General features: G+C 38.3%; 8 non-coding genes across 8 annotated transcripts; all 8 read right to left on the reverse strand.

Moving 5' to 3' along the window:
• Positions 1–5,003: 5,003 nt before the first annotated feature.
• Positions 5,004–5,076, reverse strand: TRNAF-GAA (transfer RNA phenylalanine (anticodon GAA)). Its single transcript has one exon. It is a non-coding gene; the product is annotated as a tRNA-Phe (tRNA).
• Positions 5,077–5,584: 508 nt separating this feature from the next.
• TRNAS-GGA (transfer RNA serine (anticodon GGA)) lies at positions 5,585–5,657 on the reverse strand. Its single transcript has one exon. It is a non-coding gene; the product is annotated as a tRNA-Ser (tRNA).
• Positions 5,658–6,166: 509 nt separating this feature from the next.
• On the reverse strand, positions 6,167–6,239 carry TRNAY-GUA (transfer RNA tyrosine (anticodon GUA)). The gene has a single exon. It is a non-coding gene; the product is annotated as a tRNA-Tyr (tRNA).
• Positions 6,240–7,329: 1,090 nt separating this feature from the next.
• Positions 7,330–7,402, reverse strand: TRNAF-GAA (transfer RNA phenylalanine (anticodon GAA)). The gene has a single exon. It is a non-coding gene; the product is annotated as a tRNA-Phe (tRNA).
• A 510-nt stretch (positions 7,403–7,912) lies between these two features.
• TRNAF-GAA (transfer RNA phenylalanine (anticodon GAA)) lies at positions 7,913–7,985 on the reverse strand. Its single transcript has one exon. It is a non-coding gene; the product is annotated as a tRNA-Phe (tRNA).
• A 1,662-nt stretch (positions 7,986–9,647) lies between these two features.
• TRNAF-GAA (transfer RNA phenylalanine (anticodon GAA)) lies at positions 9,648–9,720 on the reverse strand. Its single transcript has one exon. It is a non-coding gene; the product is annotated as a tRNA-Phe (tRNA).
• A 3,984-nt stretch (positions 9,721–13,704) lies between these two features.
• Positions 13,705–13,777, reverse strand: TRNAF-GAA (transfer RNA phenylalanine (anticodon GAA)). Its single transcript has one exon. It is a non-coding gene; the product is annotated as a tRNA-Phe (tRNA).
• Positions 13,778–16,601: 2,824 nt separating this feature from the next.
• TRNAF-GAA (transfer RNA phenylalanine (anticodon GAA)) lies at positions 16,602–16,674 on the reverse strand. The gene has a single exon. It is a non-coding gene; the product is annotated as a tRNA-Phe (tRNA).
• Positions 16,675–16,760: the final 86 nt, after the last annotated feature.

Below are 16,760 nucleotides of genomic sequence, written 5' to 3' on the forward strand. Positions count from 1 at the left end.
TTAGGTAGTTGTTTTTTTAACTCTGAATGGACTAGCACTATATTACCCAGATATATTTGGCATGAGTAGGTAAGCAATGTCATCTGACTACTGACATCTGTGTTCAAGGGGAAGTGGAAGGTAATGCAGACAAGAGTTTACTTTACAAAAAAGCATGAAATGGGAAATATTCATTGTCAAACCTGAAGGTAAGAGAGGTGGAAGCAAGTTTAGAAGGAGGACATAAAGCAAAGTCTATGTTAAATTGATTGTGTTGTAGATCAGTTGGAAAGAATTTGATGAATAGAGAAAAAGAACTACAGCTGATCCCAAGACCTATCTTGTTAGAAGCAAGGAACCTCTCAACTGTGCTGAAACCCGGGATTGAACCAGGGACCTTTAGATCTTCAGTCTAACGCTCGCCCAACTGAGCTATTTCGGCCTTCTGATAGCTGGGGTCTTCATACTTTAATTTGAACCATTTCACAAAATAGATGCAGGACCTGGATTTTTAACCTCATATGGTAGAGATATGTTTTAAGGAGTCCTGTATCATTCCCCAGTTAACTGGTGCAATGGGTAAATAGCATTTTTGGGATCCAGGTTAGGTAGTCGTTTTTTTAACTCTGAATGGACTAGCACTATATTACCTAGATATATTTGGCATGAGTAGGTAAGCAATGTCATCTGACTACTGACATCTGTGTTCAAGGGGAAGTGGAATCTGATGCAGACAAGAGTTTACTTTACAAAAAAGGACGAAATGGGAAACATTCATTGTCAAACCTGAAGGCAAGATAGGTGGAAGAAAGTTTAAAAGGAGGACAGAAAGCAAAGTCTATGTTGAATTGATCATTTTGTAGATCAGTTGACAAAAATGTTGATAGAGAAAAAAGTACTACAGCTGATTCCTAGACCTATATTGGTAGAAGCAAGGAACCTCTCAACTGTGCCGAAACCCGGGATTGAACCAGGGACCTTTAGATCTTCAGTCTAACGTTCTCCCAACTGAGCTATTGCGGCCTGCTTATAGCTGTGGTCTTCATACTTTAATTTAAACCATTTAACAAAATAGATGCTGGACCTGGATTTTTAACCTCATATGGTAGAGATATGTTTTAAGGAGTCCTGTATCACTCCGCAATTAACTGGTGCAATGGGCAAATAGCAGTTTTGGGATCCAGGTTAGGTAGTTGTTTTTTTAACTCTGAATGGACTAGCACTATATTACCCAGATATATTTGGCATGAGTAGGTAAGCAATGTCATCTGACTACTGACATCTGTATTCAAGGGGAGGTGGAAGGTAATGCAGACAAGAGTTTACTTTACAAAAAAGCATGAAATGGGAAATATTCATTGTCAAACCTGAAGGTAAGAGAGGTGGAAGCAAGTTTAGAAGGAGGACATAAAGCAAAGTCTATGTTAAATTGATTGTGTTGTAGATCAGTTAGAAAAAATTTGATGAATAGAGAAAAAGTACTACAGCTGATTCCAAGACCTATTTTGTTAGAAGCAAGGAACCTCTCAACTGTGCCAAAACCCGGGATTGAACCAGGGACCTTCAGATCTTCAGTCTAACGCTCTCCCAACTGAGCTATTTCGGCCTGCTTAAAGCTGTGGTCTCCATACTTTAATTTAAACCATTTAACAAAATAGATGCAGGACCTGGATTTTTAACCTCACATGGTAGAGATATGTTTTAAGGAGTCCTGTATCATTCCGCAATTAACTGGTGCAATGGGTAAATAGCATTTTTTGGATCCAGGTTAGGTAGTTGTTTTTTTAACTCTGAATGGACTAGCACTATATTACCCAGATATATTTGGCATGAGTAGGTAAGCAATGTCATCTGACTACTGACATCTGTGTTCAAGGGGAAGTGGAAGGTAATGCAGACAAGAGTTTACTTTACAAAAAAGCATGAAATGGGAAATATTCATTGTCAAACCTGAAGGTAAGAGAGGTGGAAGCAAGTTTAGAAGGAGGACATAAAGCAAAGTCTATGTTAAATTGATTGTGTTGTAGATCAGTTGGAAAAATTTGATGAATAGAGAAAAAGTACTACAGCTGATTCCAAGACCTATTTTGTTAGAAGCAAGGAACCTCTCAACTGTGCCGAAACCCGGGATTGAACCAGGGACCTTTAGATCTTCAGTCTGACGCTCTCCCAACTGAGCTATTTCGGCCTGCTTATAGCTGTGGTCTTCATACTTTAATTTAAACCATTTAACAAAATAGATGCAGGACCTGGATTTTTAACCTCATATGGTAGAGATATGTTTTAAGGAGTCCTGTATCATTCTGCAATTAACTCGTGCAATGGGTAAATAGCATTTTTTGGATCCAGGTTAGGTAGTTGTTTTTTTTAACTGTGAATGGACTAGCACTATATTACCCAGATATATTTGGCATGAGTAGGTAAGCAATATCATCTGACTACTGACATCTGTGTTCAAGGGGAAGTGGAAGGTAATGCAGACAAGAGTTTACTTTACAAAAAAGCATGAAATGGGAAATATTCATTGTCAAACCTGAAGGTAAGAGAGGTGGAAGCAAGTTTAGAAGGAGGACAGAAAGCAAAGTCTATGTTGAATTGATCATTTTGTGGATCAGTTGATAAAAATGTTGATAGAGAAAAAAGTACTACAGCTGATTCCAAGACCTATTTTGTTAGAAGCAAGGAACCTCTCAACTGTGCCGAAACCCGGGATTGAACCAGGGACCTTTAGATCTTCAGTCTAATGCTCTCCCAACTTAGCTATTTCGGCCTGCTTATAGCTGTGGTCTTCATACTTTAATTTAAACCATTTAACAAAATAGATGCAGGACCTGGATTTTTAACCTCATATGGTGAGATATGTTTTAAGGAGTCCTGTATCATTCCGCAATTAACTGGTGCAATGGGTAAATAGCATTTTTGGGATCCAGGTTAGGTAGTTGTTTTTTTAACTCTGAACGGACTAGCACTATATTACCCAGATATATTTGGCATCAGTAGGTAAGCAATGTCATCTGACTACTGACATCTGTGTTCAAGGGGAAGTGGAAGGTAATGCAGACAAGAGTTTACTTTACAAAAAAGCATGAAATGGGAAATATTCATTGTCAAACCTGAAGGTAAGAGAGGTGGAAGCAAGTTTAGAAGGAGGATATAAAGCAAAGTCTATGTTAAATTGATTGTGTTGTAGATCAGTTGGAAAAAATTTGATGAATAGAGAAAAAGTACTGCAGCTGATTCCAAGACCTATTTTGTTAGAAGCAAGGAACCTCTCAACTGTGCCGAAACCCGGGATTGAACCAGGGACCTTTAGATCTTCAGTCTAACGCTCTCCCAACTGAGCTATTTTGGCCTTCTGATAGCTGGGGTCTTCATACTTTAATTTGAACCATTTAACAAAATAGATGCAGGACCTGGATTTTTAAGCTCATATGGTAGAGATATGTTTTAAGGAGTCCTGTATCATTCCCCAGTTAACTGGTGCAATGGGTAAATAGCATTTTTGGGATCCAGGTTAGGTAGTTGTTTTATTAACTCTGAAGGGACTAGCACTATATTACCTAGATATATTTGGCATGAGTAGGTAAGCAATGTCATCTGACTACTGACATCTGTGTTCAAGGGGAAGTGGAATGTGATGCAGACAAGAGTTTACTTTACAAAAAAGGACGAAATGGGAAACATTCATTGTCAAACCTGAAGGCAAGATAGGTGGAAGAAAGTTTAAAAGGAGGACAGAAAGCAAAGTCTATGTTGAATTGATCATTTTGTATATCAGTTGATAAAAATGTTGATAGAGAAAAAAGTACTACATCTGATTCCAAGACCTATTTTGTTAGAAGCAAGGAACCTCTCAACTGTGCCGAAACCCGGGATTGAACCAGGGACCTTAAGATCTTCAGTCTAACGCTCTCCCAACTGAGCTATTGCGGCCTGCTTATAGCTGTGGTCTTCATACTTTAATTTAAACCATTTAACAAAATAGATGCAGGACCTGGATTTTTAACCTCATATGGTAGAGATATGTTTTAAGGAGTCCTGTATCATTCCGCAATTAACTGGTGCAATGGGCAAATAGCAGTTTTGGGATCCAGGTTAGGTAGTTGTTTTTTTAACTCTGAATGGACTAGCACTATATTACCCAGATATATTTGGCATGAGTAGGTAAGCAATGTCATCTGACTACTGACATCTGTATTCAAGGGGAGGTGGAAGGTAATGCAGACAAGAGTTTACTTTACAAAAAAGCATGAAATGGGAAATATTCATTGTCAAACCTGAAGGTAAGAGAGGTGGAAGCAAGTTTAGAAGGAGGACATAAAGCAAAGTCTATGTTACATTGATTGTGTTGTTGATCAGTTGGAAAAAATTTGATGAATAGAGAAAAAGTACTACAGCTGATTCCAAGACCTATTTTGTTAGAAGCAAGGAACCTCTCAACTGTGCCGAACCCCGGGATTGAACCAGGGACCTTTAGATCTTCAGTCTAACGCTCTCCCAACTGAGCTATTTCGGCCTGCTTATAGCTGTGGTCTTCATACTTTAATTTAAACCATTTAACAAAATAGATGCAGGACCTGGATTTTTAACCTCATATGGTAGAGATATGTTTTAAGGAGTCCTGTATCATTCCCCAGTTAACTGGTGCAATGGGTAAATAGCATTTTTGGGATCCAGGTTAGGTAGTTGTTTTTTTAACTCTGAATGGACTAGCACTATATTACCCAGATATATTTGGCATGAGTAGGTAAGCAATGTCATCTGACTACTGACATCTGTGTTCAAGGGGAAGTGGAATGTGATGCAGACAAGAGTTTACTTTACAAAAAAGGACGAAATGGAAAACATTCATAGTCAAACCTGAAGGCAAGATAGGTGGAAGAAAGTTTAAAAGGAGGACAGAAAGCAAAGTCTATGTTGAATTGATCATTTTGTAGATCAGTTGATAAAAATGTTGATAGAGAAAAAAGTACTACAGATGATTCCAAGACCTATTTTGTTAGAAGCTAGGAACCTCTCAACTGTGCCGAAACCCGGGATTGAACCAGGGACCTTTAGATCTTCAGTCTAACGCTCTCCCAACTGAGCTATTTCGGCCTTCTGATAGCTGGGGTCTTCATACTTTAATTTGAACCATTTAACAAAATAGATGCAGGACCTGGATTTTTAACCTCATATGGTAGAGATATGTTTTAAGGAGTCCTGTATCATTCCCCAGTTAACTGGTGCAATGGGTAAATAGCATTTTTGGGATCCAGGTTAGGTAGTTGTTTTTTTAACTCTGAATGGACTAGCACTATATTACCCAGATATATTTGGCATGAGTAGGTAAGCAATGTCATCTGACTACTGACATCTGTGTTCAAGGGGAAGTGGAATGTGATGCAGACAAGAGTTTACTTTACAAAAAAGGACGAAATGGAAAACATTCATAGTCAAAAATGAAGGCAAGATAGGTGGAAGAAAGTTTAAATGGAGGACAGAAAGCAAAGTCTATGTTGAATTGATCATTTTGTAGATCAGTTGATAAAAATGTTGATAGAGAAAAAAGTACTACAGATGATTCCAAGACCTATTTTGTTAGAAGCAAGGAACCTCTCAACTGTGCCGAAACCCGGGATTGAACCAGGGACCTTTAGATCTCCAGTCTAACGCTCTCCCAACTTAGCTGTTTCGGCCTGCTTATAGCTGTGGTCTTCATACTTTAATTTAAACGATTTAACAAAATAGATGCAGGACCTGGATTTTTAACCTCATATGGTGAGATATGTTTTAAGGAGTCCTGTATCATTCCGCAATTAACTGGTGCAATGGGTAAATAGCATTTTTGGGATCCAGGTTAGGTAGTTGTTTTTTTAACTCTGAATGGACTAGCACTATATTACCCAGATATATTTGGCATGAGTAGGTAAGCAATGTCATCTGACTACTGACATCTGTGTTCAAGGGGAAGTGGAAGGGAATGCAGACAAGAGTTTACTTTACAAAAAAGCATGAAATGGGAAATATTCATTGTCAAAACTGAAGGTAAGAGAGGTGGAAGCAAGTTTAGAAGGAGGATATAAAGCAAAGTCTATGTTAAATTGATTGTGTTGTAGATCAGTTGGAAAAAATTTGATGAATAGAGAAAAAGTACTACAGCTGATTCCAAGACCTATTTTGTTAGAAGCAAGGAACCTCTCAACTGTGCCGAAACCCGGGATTGAACCAGGGACCTTTAGATCTACAGTCTAACGCTCTCCCAACTGAGCTATTTTGGCCTTCTGATAGCTGGGGTCTTCATACTTTAATTTGAACCATTTAACAAAATAGATGCAGGACCTGGATTTTTAACCTCATATGGTAGAGATATGTTTTAAGGAGTCCTGTATCATTCCCCAGTTAACTGGTGCAATGGGTAAATAGCATTTTTGGGATCCAGGTTAGGTAGTTGTTTTTTTAACTCTGAAGGGACTAGCACTATATTACCTAGATATATTTGGCATGAGTAGGTAAGCAATGTCATCTGACTACTGACATCTGTGTTCAAGGGGAAGTGGAATGTGATGCAGACAAGAGTTTACTTTACAAAAAAGGACGAAATGGGAAACATTCATTGTCAAACCTGAAGGCAAGATAGGTGGAAGAAAGTTTAAAAGGAGGACAGAAACCAAAGTCTATGTTGAATTGATCATTTTGTAGATCAGTTGATAAAAATGTTGATAGAGAAAAAGTACTACAGCTGATTCCAAGACCTATTTTGTTAGAAGCAAGGAACCTCTCAACTGTGCCGAAACCTGGGATTGAACCAGGGACCTTTAGATCTTCAGTCTAACGCTCTCCCAACTGAGCTATTGCGGCCTGCTTATAGCTGTGGTCTTCATACTTTAATTTAAACCATTTAACAAAATAGATGCAGGACCTGGATTTTTAACCTCATATGGTAGAGATATGTTTTAAGGAGTCCTGTATCATTCCGCAATTAACAGGTGCAATGGGCAAATAGCAGTTTTGGGATCCAGGTTAGGTAGTTGTTTTTTTAACTCTGAATGGACTAGCACTATATTACCCAGATATATTTGGCATGAGTAGGTAAGCAATGTCATCTGACTACTGACATCTGTATTCAAGGGGAGGTGGAAGGTAATGCAGACAAGAGTTTACTTTACAAAAAAGCATGAAATGGGAAATATTCATTGTCAAACCTGAAGGTAAGAGAGGTGGAAGCAAGTTTAGAAGGAGGACATAAAGCAAAGTCTATGTTAAATTGATTGTGTTGTAGATCAGTTGGAAAAAATTTGATGAATAGAGAAAAAGTACTACAGCTGATTCCAAGACCTATTTTGTTAGAGGCAAGGAACCTCTCAACTGTGCCGAAACCCGGGATTGAACCAGGGACCTTTAGATCTTCAGTCTAACGCTCTCCCAACTGAGCTATTTCGGCCTGCTTATAGCTGTGGTCTTCATACTTTAATTTAAACCATTTAACAAAATAGATGCAGGACCTGGATTTTTAACCTCATATGGTAGAGATATGTTTTAAGGAGTCCTGTATCATTCCGCAATTAACTGGTGCAATGGGTAAATAACATTTTTTGGATCCAGGTTAGGTAGTTGTTTTTTTAACTCTGAATGGACTAGCACTATATTACCCAGATATATTTGGCATGAGTAGGTAAGCAATGTCATCTGACTACTGACATCTGTGTTCAAGCGGAGGTGGAAGGTAATGCAGACAAGAGTTTACTTTACAAAAAAGCATGAAATGGGAAATATTCATTGTCAAACCTGAAGGTAAGAGAGGTGGAAGCAAGTTTAGAAGGAGGACATAAAGCAAAGTATATGTTAAATTGATTGTGTTGTAGATCAGTTGGAAAAAATTTAATGAATAGAGAAAAAGTACTACAGCTGATTCCAAGACCTATTTTGTTAGAAGCAAGGAACCTCTCTACTGTGCCGAAACCCGGGATTGAACCAGGGACCTTTAGATCTTCAGTCTAACGCTCTCCCAACTGAGCTATTTCGGCCTGCTTATAGCTGTGGTCTTCATACTTTAATTTAAACCATTTAACAAAATAGATGCAGGACCTGGATTTTTAACCTCATATGGTAGAGATATGTTTTAAGGGGTCCTGTATCATTCCCCAGTTAACTGGTGCAATGGGTAAATAGCATTTTTGGGATCCAGGTTAGGTAGTTGTTTTTTTAACTCTGAATGGACTAGCACTATATTACCCAGATATATTTGGCATGAGTAGGTAAGCAATGTCATCTGACTACTGACATCTGTGTTCAAGGGGAAGTGGAATGTGATGCAGACAAGAGTTTACTTTACAAAAAAGGACGAAATGGAAAACATTCATAGTCAAACCTGAAGGCAAGATAGGTGGAAGAAAGTTTAAAAGGAGGACAGAAAGCAAAGTCTATGTTGAATTGATCATTTTGTAGATCAGTTGATAGAGAAAAAAGTACTACAGATGATTCCAAGTCCTATTTTGTTAGAAGCAAGGAACCTCTCAACTGTGCCGAAACCCGGGATTGAACCAGGGACCTTTAGATCTTCAGTCCAACGCTCTCCCAACTGAGCTATTTCGGCCTTCTGATAGCTGGAGTCTTCATACTTTAATTTGAACCATTTAACAAAATAGATGCAGGACCTGGATTTTTAACCTCATATGGTAGAGATATGTTTTAAGGAGTCCTGTATCATTCCCCAGTTAACTGGTGCAATGGGTAAATAGCATTTTTGGGATCCAGGTTAGGTAGTTGTTTTTTTAACTCTGAATGGACTAGCACTATATTACCCAGATATATTTGGCATGAGTAGGTAAGCAATGTCATCTGACTACTGACATCTGTGTTCAAGGGGAAGTGGAAGGTAATGCAGACAAGAGTTTACTTTACAAAAAAGCATGAAATGTGAAATATTCATTGTCAAACCTGAAGGTAAGAGAGGTGGAAGCAAGTTTAGAAGGAGGACATAAAGCAAAGTCTATGTTTAATTGATTGTGTTGTAGATCAGTTGGAAAAAATTTGATGAATAGAGAAAAAGTACTACAGCTGATTCCAAGACCTATTTTGTTAGAAGCAAGGAACCTCTCAACTGTGCCGAAACCCAGGATTGAACCAGGGACCTTTAGATCTTCAGTCTAACGCTCTCCCAACTGAGCTATTTCGGGCTGCTTATAGCTGTGGTCTTCATACTTTAATTTAAACCATTTAACAAAATAGATGCAGGACCTGGATTTTTAACCTCATATGGTAGAGATATGTTTTAAGGAGTCCTGTATCATTCCGCAATTAACTGGTGCAATGGGTAAATAACATTTTTTGGATCCAGGTTAGGTAGTTGTTTTTTTAACTCTGAATGGACTAGCACTATATTACCCAGATATATTTGGCATGAGTAGGTAAGCAATGTCATCTGACTACTGACATCTGTGTTCAAGGGGAAGTGGAAGGTAATGCAGACAAGAGTTTACTTTACAAAAAAGCATGAAATGGGAAATATTCATTGTCAAACCTGAAGGTAAGAGAGGTGGAAGCAAGTTTAGAAGGAGTACATAAAGCAAAGTCTATGTTAAATTGATTGTGTTGTAGATCAGGTGGAAAAAATTTGATGAATAGAGAAAAAGTACTACAGCTGATTCCAAGACCTATTTTGTTAGAAGCAAGGAACCTCTCAACTGTGCCAAAACCCGGGATTGAACCAGGGACCTTTAGATCTTCAGTCTAACGCTCTCCCAACTGAGCTATTTCGGCCTTCTGATAGCTGGGGTCTTCATACTTTAATTTGAACCATTTAACAAAATAGATGCAGGACCTGGATTTTTAACCTCATATGGTAGAGATATGTTTTAAGGAGTCCTGTATCATTCCCCAGTTAACTGGTGCAATGGGTAAATAGCATTTTTGGGATCCAGGTTAGGTAGTTGTTTTTTTAACTCTGAATGGACTAGCACTATATTACCCAGATTTGGCATGAGTAGGTAAGCAATGTCATCTGACTACTGACATCTGTGTTCAAGGGGAAGTGGAATGTGATGCAGACAAGAGTTTACTTTACAAAAAAAGGACGAAATGGAAAACATTCATAGTCAAACCTGAAGGCAAGATAGGTGGAAGAAAGTTTAAAAGGAGGACAGAAAGCAAAGTCTATGTTGAATTGATCATTTTGTAGATCAGTTGATAAAAATGTTGATAGAGAAAAAAGTACTACAGCTGATTCCAAGACCTATTTTGTTAGAAGCAAGGACCCTCTCAACTGTGCCGAAACCCAGGATTGAACCAGGGACCTTTAGATCTTCAGTCTAACGCTCTCCCAACTTAGCTATTTCGGCCTGCTTATAGCTGTGGTCTTCATACTTTAATTTAAACCATTTAACAAAATAGATGCAGGACCTGGATTTTTAACCTCATATGGTGAGATATGTTTTAAGGAGTCCTGTATCATTCCGCAATTAACTGGTGCAATGGGTAAATAGCATTTTTGGGATCCAGGTTAGGTAGTTGTTTTTTTAACTCTGAATGGACTAGCACTATATTCCCCAGATATATTTGGCATGAGTAGGTAAGCAATGTCATCTGACTACTGACATCTGTGTTCAAGGGGAAGTGGAAGGTAATGCAGACAAGAGTTTACTTTACAAAAAAGCATGAAATGGGAAATATTCATTGTCAAACCTGAAGGTAAGAGAGGTGGAAGCAAGTTTAGAAGGAGGATATAAAGCAAAGTCTATGTTAAATTGATTGTGTTGTAGATCAGTTGGAAAAAATTTGATGAATAGAGAAAAAGTACTACAGCTGATTCCAAGAGCTATTTTGTTAGAAGCAAGGAACCTCTCAACTGTGCCGAAACCCGGGATTGAACCAGGGACCTTTAGATCTTCAGTCTAACGCTCTCCAAACTGAGCTATTTCAGCCTTCTCATAGCTGTGGTCTTCATACTTTAATTTGAACCATTTAACAAAATAGATGCAGGACCTGGATTTTTAACCTCATATGGTAGAGATATGTTTTAAGGAGTCCTGTATCATTCCCCAGTTAACTGGTGCAATGGGTAAATAGCATTTTTGGGATCCAGGTTAGGTAGTTGTTATTTTTAACTCTGAATGGACTAGCACTATATTACCTAGATACATTTGGCATGAGTAGGTAAGCAATGTCATCTGACTACTGACATCTGTGTTCAAGGGGAAGTGGAATGTGATGCAGACAAGAGTTTACTTTACAAAAAAGGACGAAATGGGAAACATTCATTGTCAAACCTGAAGGCAAGATAGGTGGAAGAAAGTTTAAAAAGAGGACAGAAAGCAAAGTCTATGTTGAATTGATCATTTTGTAGATCAGTTGATAAAAATGTTGATAGAGAAAAAAGTACCACAGCTTATTCCAAGACCTATTTTGTTAGAAGCAAGGAACCTCTCAACTGTGCCGAAAGCCGGGAGTGAACCAGGGACCTTTAGATCTTCAGTCTAACACTCTCCCAACTGAGCTATTGCGGCCTGCTTATAGCTGTGGTCTTCATACTTTAATTTAAACCATTTAACAAAATAGATGCAGGACCTAGATTTTTAACCTCATATGTTAGAGATATGTTTTAAGGAGTCCTGTATCATTCCGCAATTAACTGGTGCAATGGGCAAATAGCAGTTTTGGGATCCAGGTTAGGTAGTTGTTTTTTTAACTCTGAATGGACTAGCACTATATTACCCAGATATATTTGGCATGAGTAGGTAAGCAATGTCATCTGACTACTGACATCTGTATTCAAGGGGAGGTGGAAGGTAATGCAGACAAGAGTTTACTTTACAAAACAGCATGAAATGGGAAATATTCATTGTCAAACCTGAAGGTAAGAGAGGTGGAAGCAAGTTTAGAAGGAGGATATAAAGCAAAGTCGATATTAAATTGATTGTGTTGTAGATCAGTTGGAAAAAATTTGATGAATAGAGAAAAAGTACTACAGCTGATTCCAAGACCTATTTTGCTAGAAGCAAGGAACCTCTCAACTGTGCCGAAACCCGGGATTGAACAAGGGACCTTTAGATCTTCAGTCTAACACTCTCCCAACTGAGCTATTTCGGCCTTCTGATAGCTGGGGTCTTCATACTTTAATTTGAACCATTTAACAAAATAGATGCAGGACCTGGATTTTTAACCTCATATGGTAGAGATATGTTTTAAGGAGTCCTGTATCATTCCCCAGTTAACTGGTGCAATGGGTAAATAACATTTTTGGGATCCAGGTTAGGTAGTTGTTTTTTTAACTCTGAATGGACTAGCACTATATTACCTAGATATATTTGGCATGAGTAGGTAAGCAATGTCATCTGACTACTGACATCTGTGTTCAAGGGGAAGTGGAATGTGATGCAGACAAGAGTTTACTTTACAAAAAAGGACAAAATGGGAAACATTCATTGTCAAACCTGAAGGCAAGATAGGTGGAAGAAAGTTTAAAAGGAGGACAGAAAGCAAAGTCTATGTTGAATTGATCATTTTGTAGATCAGTTGATAGAGAAAAAAATACTACAGCTGATTCCAAGACCTATTTTGTTAGAAGCAAGGAACCTCTCAACTGTGCCGAAACCCAGGATTGAACCAGGGACCTTTAGATCTTCAGTCTAACGCTCTCCCAACTGAGCTATTGCGGCCTGCTTATAGCTGTGGTATTCATACTTTAATTTAAACCATTTAACAAAATAGATGCAGGACCTGGATTTTTAACCTCATATGGTAGAGATATGTTTTAAGGAGTCCTGTATCATTCCGCAATTAACTGGTGCAATGGGCAAATAGCAGTTTTGGGATCCAGGTTAGGTAGTTGTTTTTTTAACTCTGAATGGACTAGCACTATATTACCCAGATATATTTGGCATGAGTAGGTAAGCAATGTCATCTGACTACTGACATCTGTATTCAAGGGGAGGTGGAAGGTAATGCAGACAAGAGTTTACTTTACAAAAAAGCATACAATGGGAAATATTCATTGTCAAACCTGAAGGTAAGAGAGGTGGAAGCAAGTTTAGAAGAAGGACATAAAGCAAAGTCTATGTTAAATTGATTGTGTTGTAGATCAGTTGGAAAAAATGTGATGAATAGAGAAAAAGAACTACAGCTGATCCCAAGACCTATTTTGTTAGAAGCAAGGAACCTCTCAACTGTGCCGAAACGCAGGATTGAACCAGGGACCTTTAGATCTTCAGTCTAACGCTCGCCCAACTGAGCTATTTCGGCCTGCTTATAGCTGTGGTCTTCATACTTTAATTTAAACCATTTAACAAAATAGATGCAGGACCTGGATTTTTAACCTCATATGGTAGAGATATGTTTTAAGGAGTCCAGTATCATTCCCCAGTTAACTGGTGCAATGGGTAAATAGCATTTTTGGGAACCAGGTTAGGTAGTTGTTTTTTAACTCTGAATGGACTAGCACTATATTACCCAGATATATTTGGCATGAGTAGGTCAGCAATGTCATCTGACTACGGACATCTGTGTTCAAGGGGAAGTGGAATGTGATGCAGACAAGAGTTTACTTTACAAAAAAGGACGAAATGGAAAACATTCATAGTCAAACCTGAAGGCAAGATAGGTGGAAGAAAGTTTAAAAGGAGGACAGAAAGCAAAGTCTATGTTGAATTGATCATTTTGTAGATCAGTTGATAAAAATGTTGATAGAGAAAAAAGTACTACAGCTGATTCCAAGACCTATTTTGTTAGAAGCAAGGAACCTCTCAACTGTGCCGAAACCCGGGATTGAACCAGGGACCTTTAGATCTTCAGTCTAACGCTCTCCCAACTGAGCTATTTCGGCCTTCTGATAGCTGGGGTCTTCATACTTTAATTTGAACCATTTAACAAAATAGATGCAGGACCTGGATTTTTAACCTCATATGGTAGAGATATGTTTTAAGGAGTCCTGTATCATTCCCCAGTTAACTGGTGCAATGGGTAAATAGCATTTTTGGGATCCAGGTTAGGTAGTTGTTTTTTTAACTCTGAATGGACTAGCACTATATTACCTAGATATATTTGGCATGAGTAGGTAAGCAATTTCATCTGACTACTGACATCTGTGTTCAAGGGGAAGTGGAATGTGATGCAGACAAGAGTTTACTTTACAAAAAAGGACGAAATGGGAAACATTCATTGTCAAACCTGAAGGCAAGATAGGTGGAAGAAAGTTTAAAAGGAGGACAGAAAGCAAAGTCTATGTTGAATTGATCATTTTGTAGATCAGTTGATAAAAATGTTGATAGAGAAAAAAGTACCACAGCTTATTCCAAGACCTATTTTGTTAGAAGCAAGGAACCTCTCAACTGTGCCGAAACCCGGGATTGAACCAGGGACCTTTAGATCTTCAGTCTAACGCTCTCCCAACTGAGCTATTGCGGCCTGCTTATAGCTGTGGTCTTCATACTTTAATTTAAACCATTTAACAAAATAGATGCAGGACCTGGATTTTTAACCTCATATGGTAGAGATATGTTTTAAGGAGTCCTGTATCATTCCGCAATTAACTGGTGCAATGGGCAAATAGCAGTTTTGGGATCCAGGTTAGGTAGTTGTTTTTTTAACTCTGAATGGACTAGCACTATATTACCCAGATATATTTGGCATGAGTAGGTAAGCAATGTCATCTGACTACTGACATCTGTATTCAAGGGGAGGTGGAAGGTAATGCAGACAAGAGTTTACTTTACAAAAAAGCATGAAATGGGAAATATTCATTGTCAAACCTGAAGGTAAGAGAGGTGGAAGTAAGTTTAGAAGGAGTATATAAAGCAAAGTCGATATTAAATTGATTGTGTTGTAGATCAGTTGGAAAAAATTTGATGAATAGAGAACAAGTACTACAGCTGATTCCAAGACCTATTTTGCTAGAAGCAAGGAACCTCTCAACTGTGCCGAAACCCGGGATTGAACAAGGGACCTTTAGATCTTCAGTCTAACGCTCTCCCAACTGAGCTATTTCGGCCTTCTGATAGCTGGGGTCTTCATACTTTAATTTGAACCATTTAACAAAATAGATGCAGGACCTGGATTTTTAACCTCATATGGTAGAGATATGTTTTAAGGAGTCCTGTATCATTCCCCAGTTAACTGGTGCAATGGGTAAATAACATTTTTGGGATCCAGGTTAGGTAGTTGTTTTTTTAACTCTGAATGGACTAGCACTATATTACCTAGATATATTTGGCATGAGTAGGTAAGCAATGTCATCTGACTACTGACATCTGTGTTCAAGGGGAAGTGGAATGTGATGCAGACAAGAGTTTACTTTACAAAAAAGGACGAAATGGGAAACATTCATTGTCAAACCTGAAGGCAAGATAGGTGGAAGAAAGTTTAAAAGGAGGACAGAAAGCAAAGTCTATGTTGAATTGATCATTTTGTAGATCAGTTGATAGAGAAAAAAGTACTACAGCTGATTCCAAGACCTATTTTGTTAGAAGCAAGGAACCTCTCAACTGTGCCGAAACCCGGGATAGAACCAGGGACCTTTAGATCTTCAGTCTAACGCTCTCCCAACTGAGCTATTGCGGCCTGCTTATAGCTGTGGTATTCATACTTTAATTTAAACCATTTAACAAAATAGATGCAGGACCTGGATTTTTAACCTCATATGGTAGAGATATGTTTTAAGGAGTCCTGTATCATTCCGCAATTAACTGGTGCAATGGGCAAATAGCAGTTTTGGGATCCAGGTTAGGTAGTTGTTTTTTTAACTCTGAATGGACTAGCACTATATTACCCAGATATATTTGGCATGAGTAGGTAAGCAATGTCATCTGACTACTGACATCTGTATTCAAGGGGAGGTGGAAGGTAATGCAGACAAGAGTTTACTTTACAAAAAAGCATGAAATGGGAAATATTAATTGTCAAACCTGAAGGTAAGAGAGGTGGAAGCAAGTTTAGAAGGAGGACATAAAGCAAAGTCTATGTTAAATTGATTGTGTTGTAGATCAGTTGGAAAAAATTTGATGAATAGAGAAAAAGAACTACAGCTGATCCCAAGACCTATTTTGTTAGAAGTAAGGAACCTCTCAACTGTGCCGAAACCCGGGATTGAACCAGGGACCTTTAGATCTTCAGTCTAACGCTCGCCCAACTGAGCTATTTCGGCCTGCTTATAGCTGTGGTCTTCATACTTTAATTTAAACCATTTAACAAAATAGATGCAGGACCTGGATTTTTAACCTCATATGGTAGAGATATGTTTTAAGGAGTCCAGTATCATTCCCCAGTTAACTGGTGCAATGGGTAAATAGCATTTTTGGGAACCAGGTTAGGTAGTTGTTTTTTTAACTCTGAATGGACTAGCACTATATTACCCAGATATATTTGGCATGAGTAGGTAAGCAATGTCATCTGACTACTGACATCTGTGTTCAAGGGGAAGTGGAATGTGATGCAGACAAGAGTTTACTTTACAAAAAAGGACGAAATGGAAAACATTCATAGTCAAACCTGAAGGCAAGATAGGTGGAAGAAAGTTTAAAAGGAGGACAGAAAGCAAAGTCTATGTTGAATTGATCATTTTGTAGATCAGTTGATAAAAATGTTGATAGAGAAAAAAGTACTATAGCTGATTCCAAGACCTATTTTGTTAGAAGCAAGGAACCTCTCAACTGTGCCGAAACCCGGGATTGAACCAGGGACCTTTAGATCTTCAGTCTAACGCTCTCCCAACTGAGCTATTTCGGCCTTCTGATAGCTGGGGTCTTCATACTTTAATTTGAACCATTTAACAAAATAGATGCAGGACCTGGATTTTTAACCTCATATGGTAG

The sequence above is a fragment of the Lissotriton vulgaris genome, chromosome 8 (genome assembly GCF_964263255.1).
Source record: "Lissotriton vulgaris chromosome 8, aLisVul1.2, whole genome shotgun sequence".
In the NCBI taxonomy this organism is placed as follows: Eukaryota; Metazoa; Chordata; class Amphibia; order Caudata; family Salamandridae; genus Lissotriton; species Lissotriton vulgaris.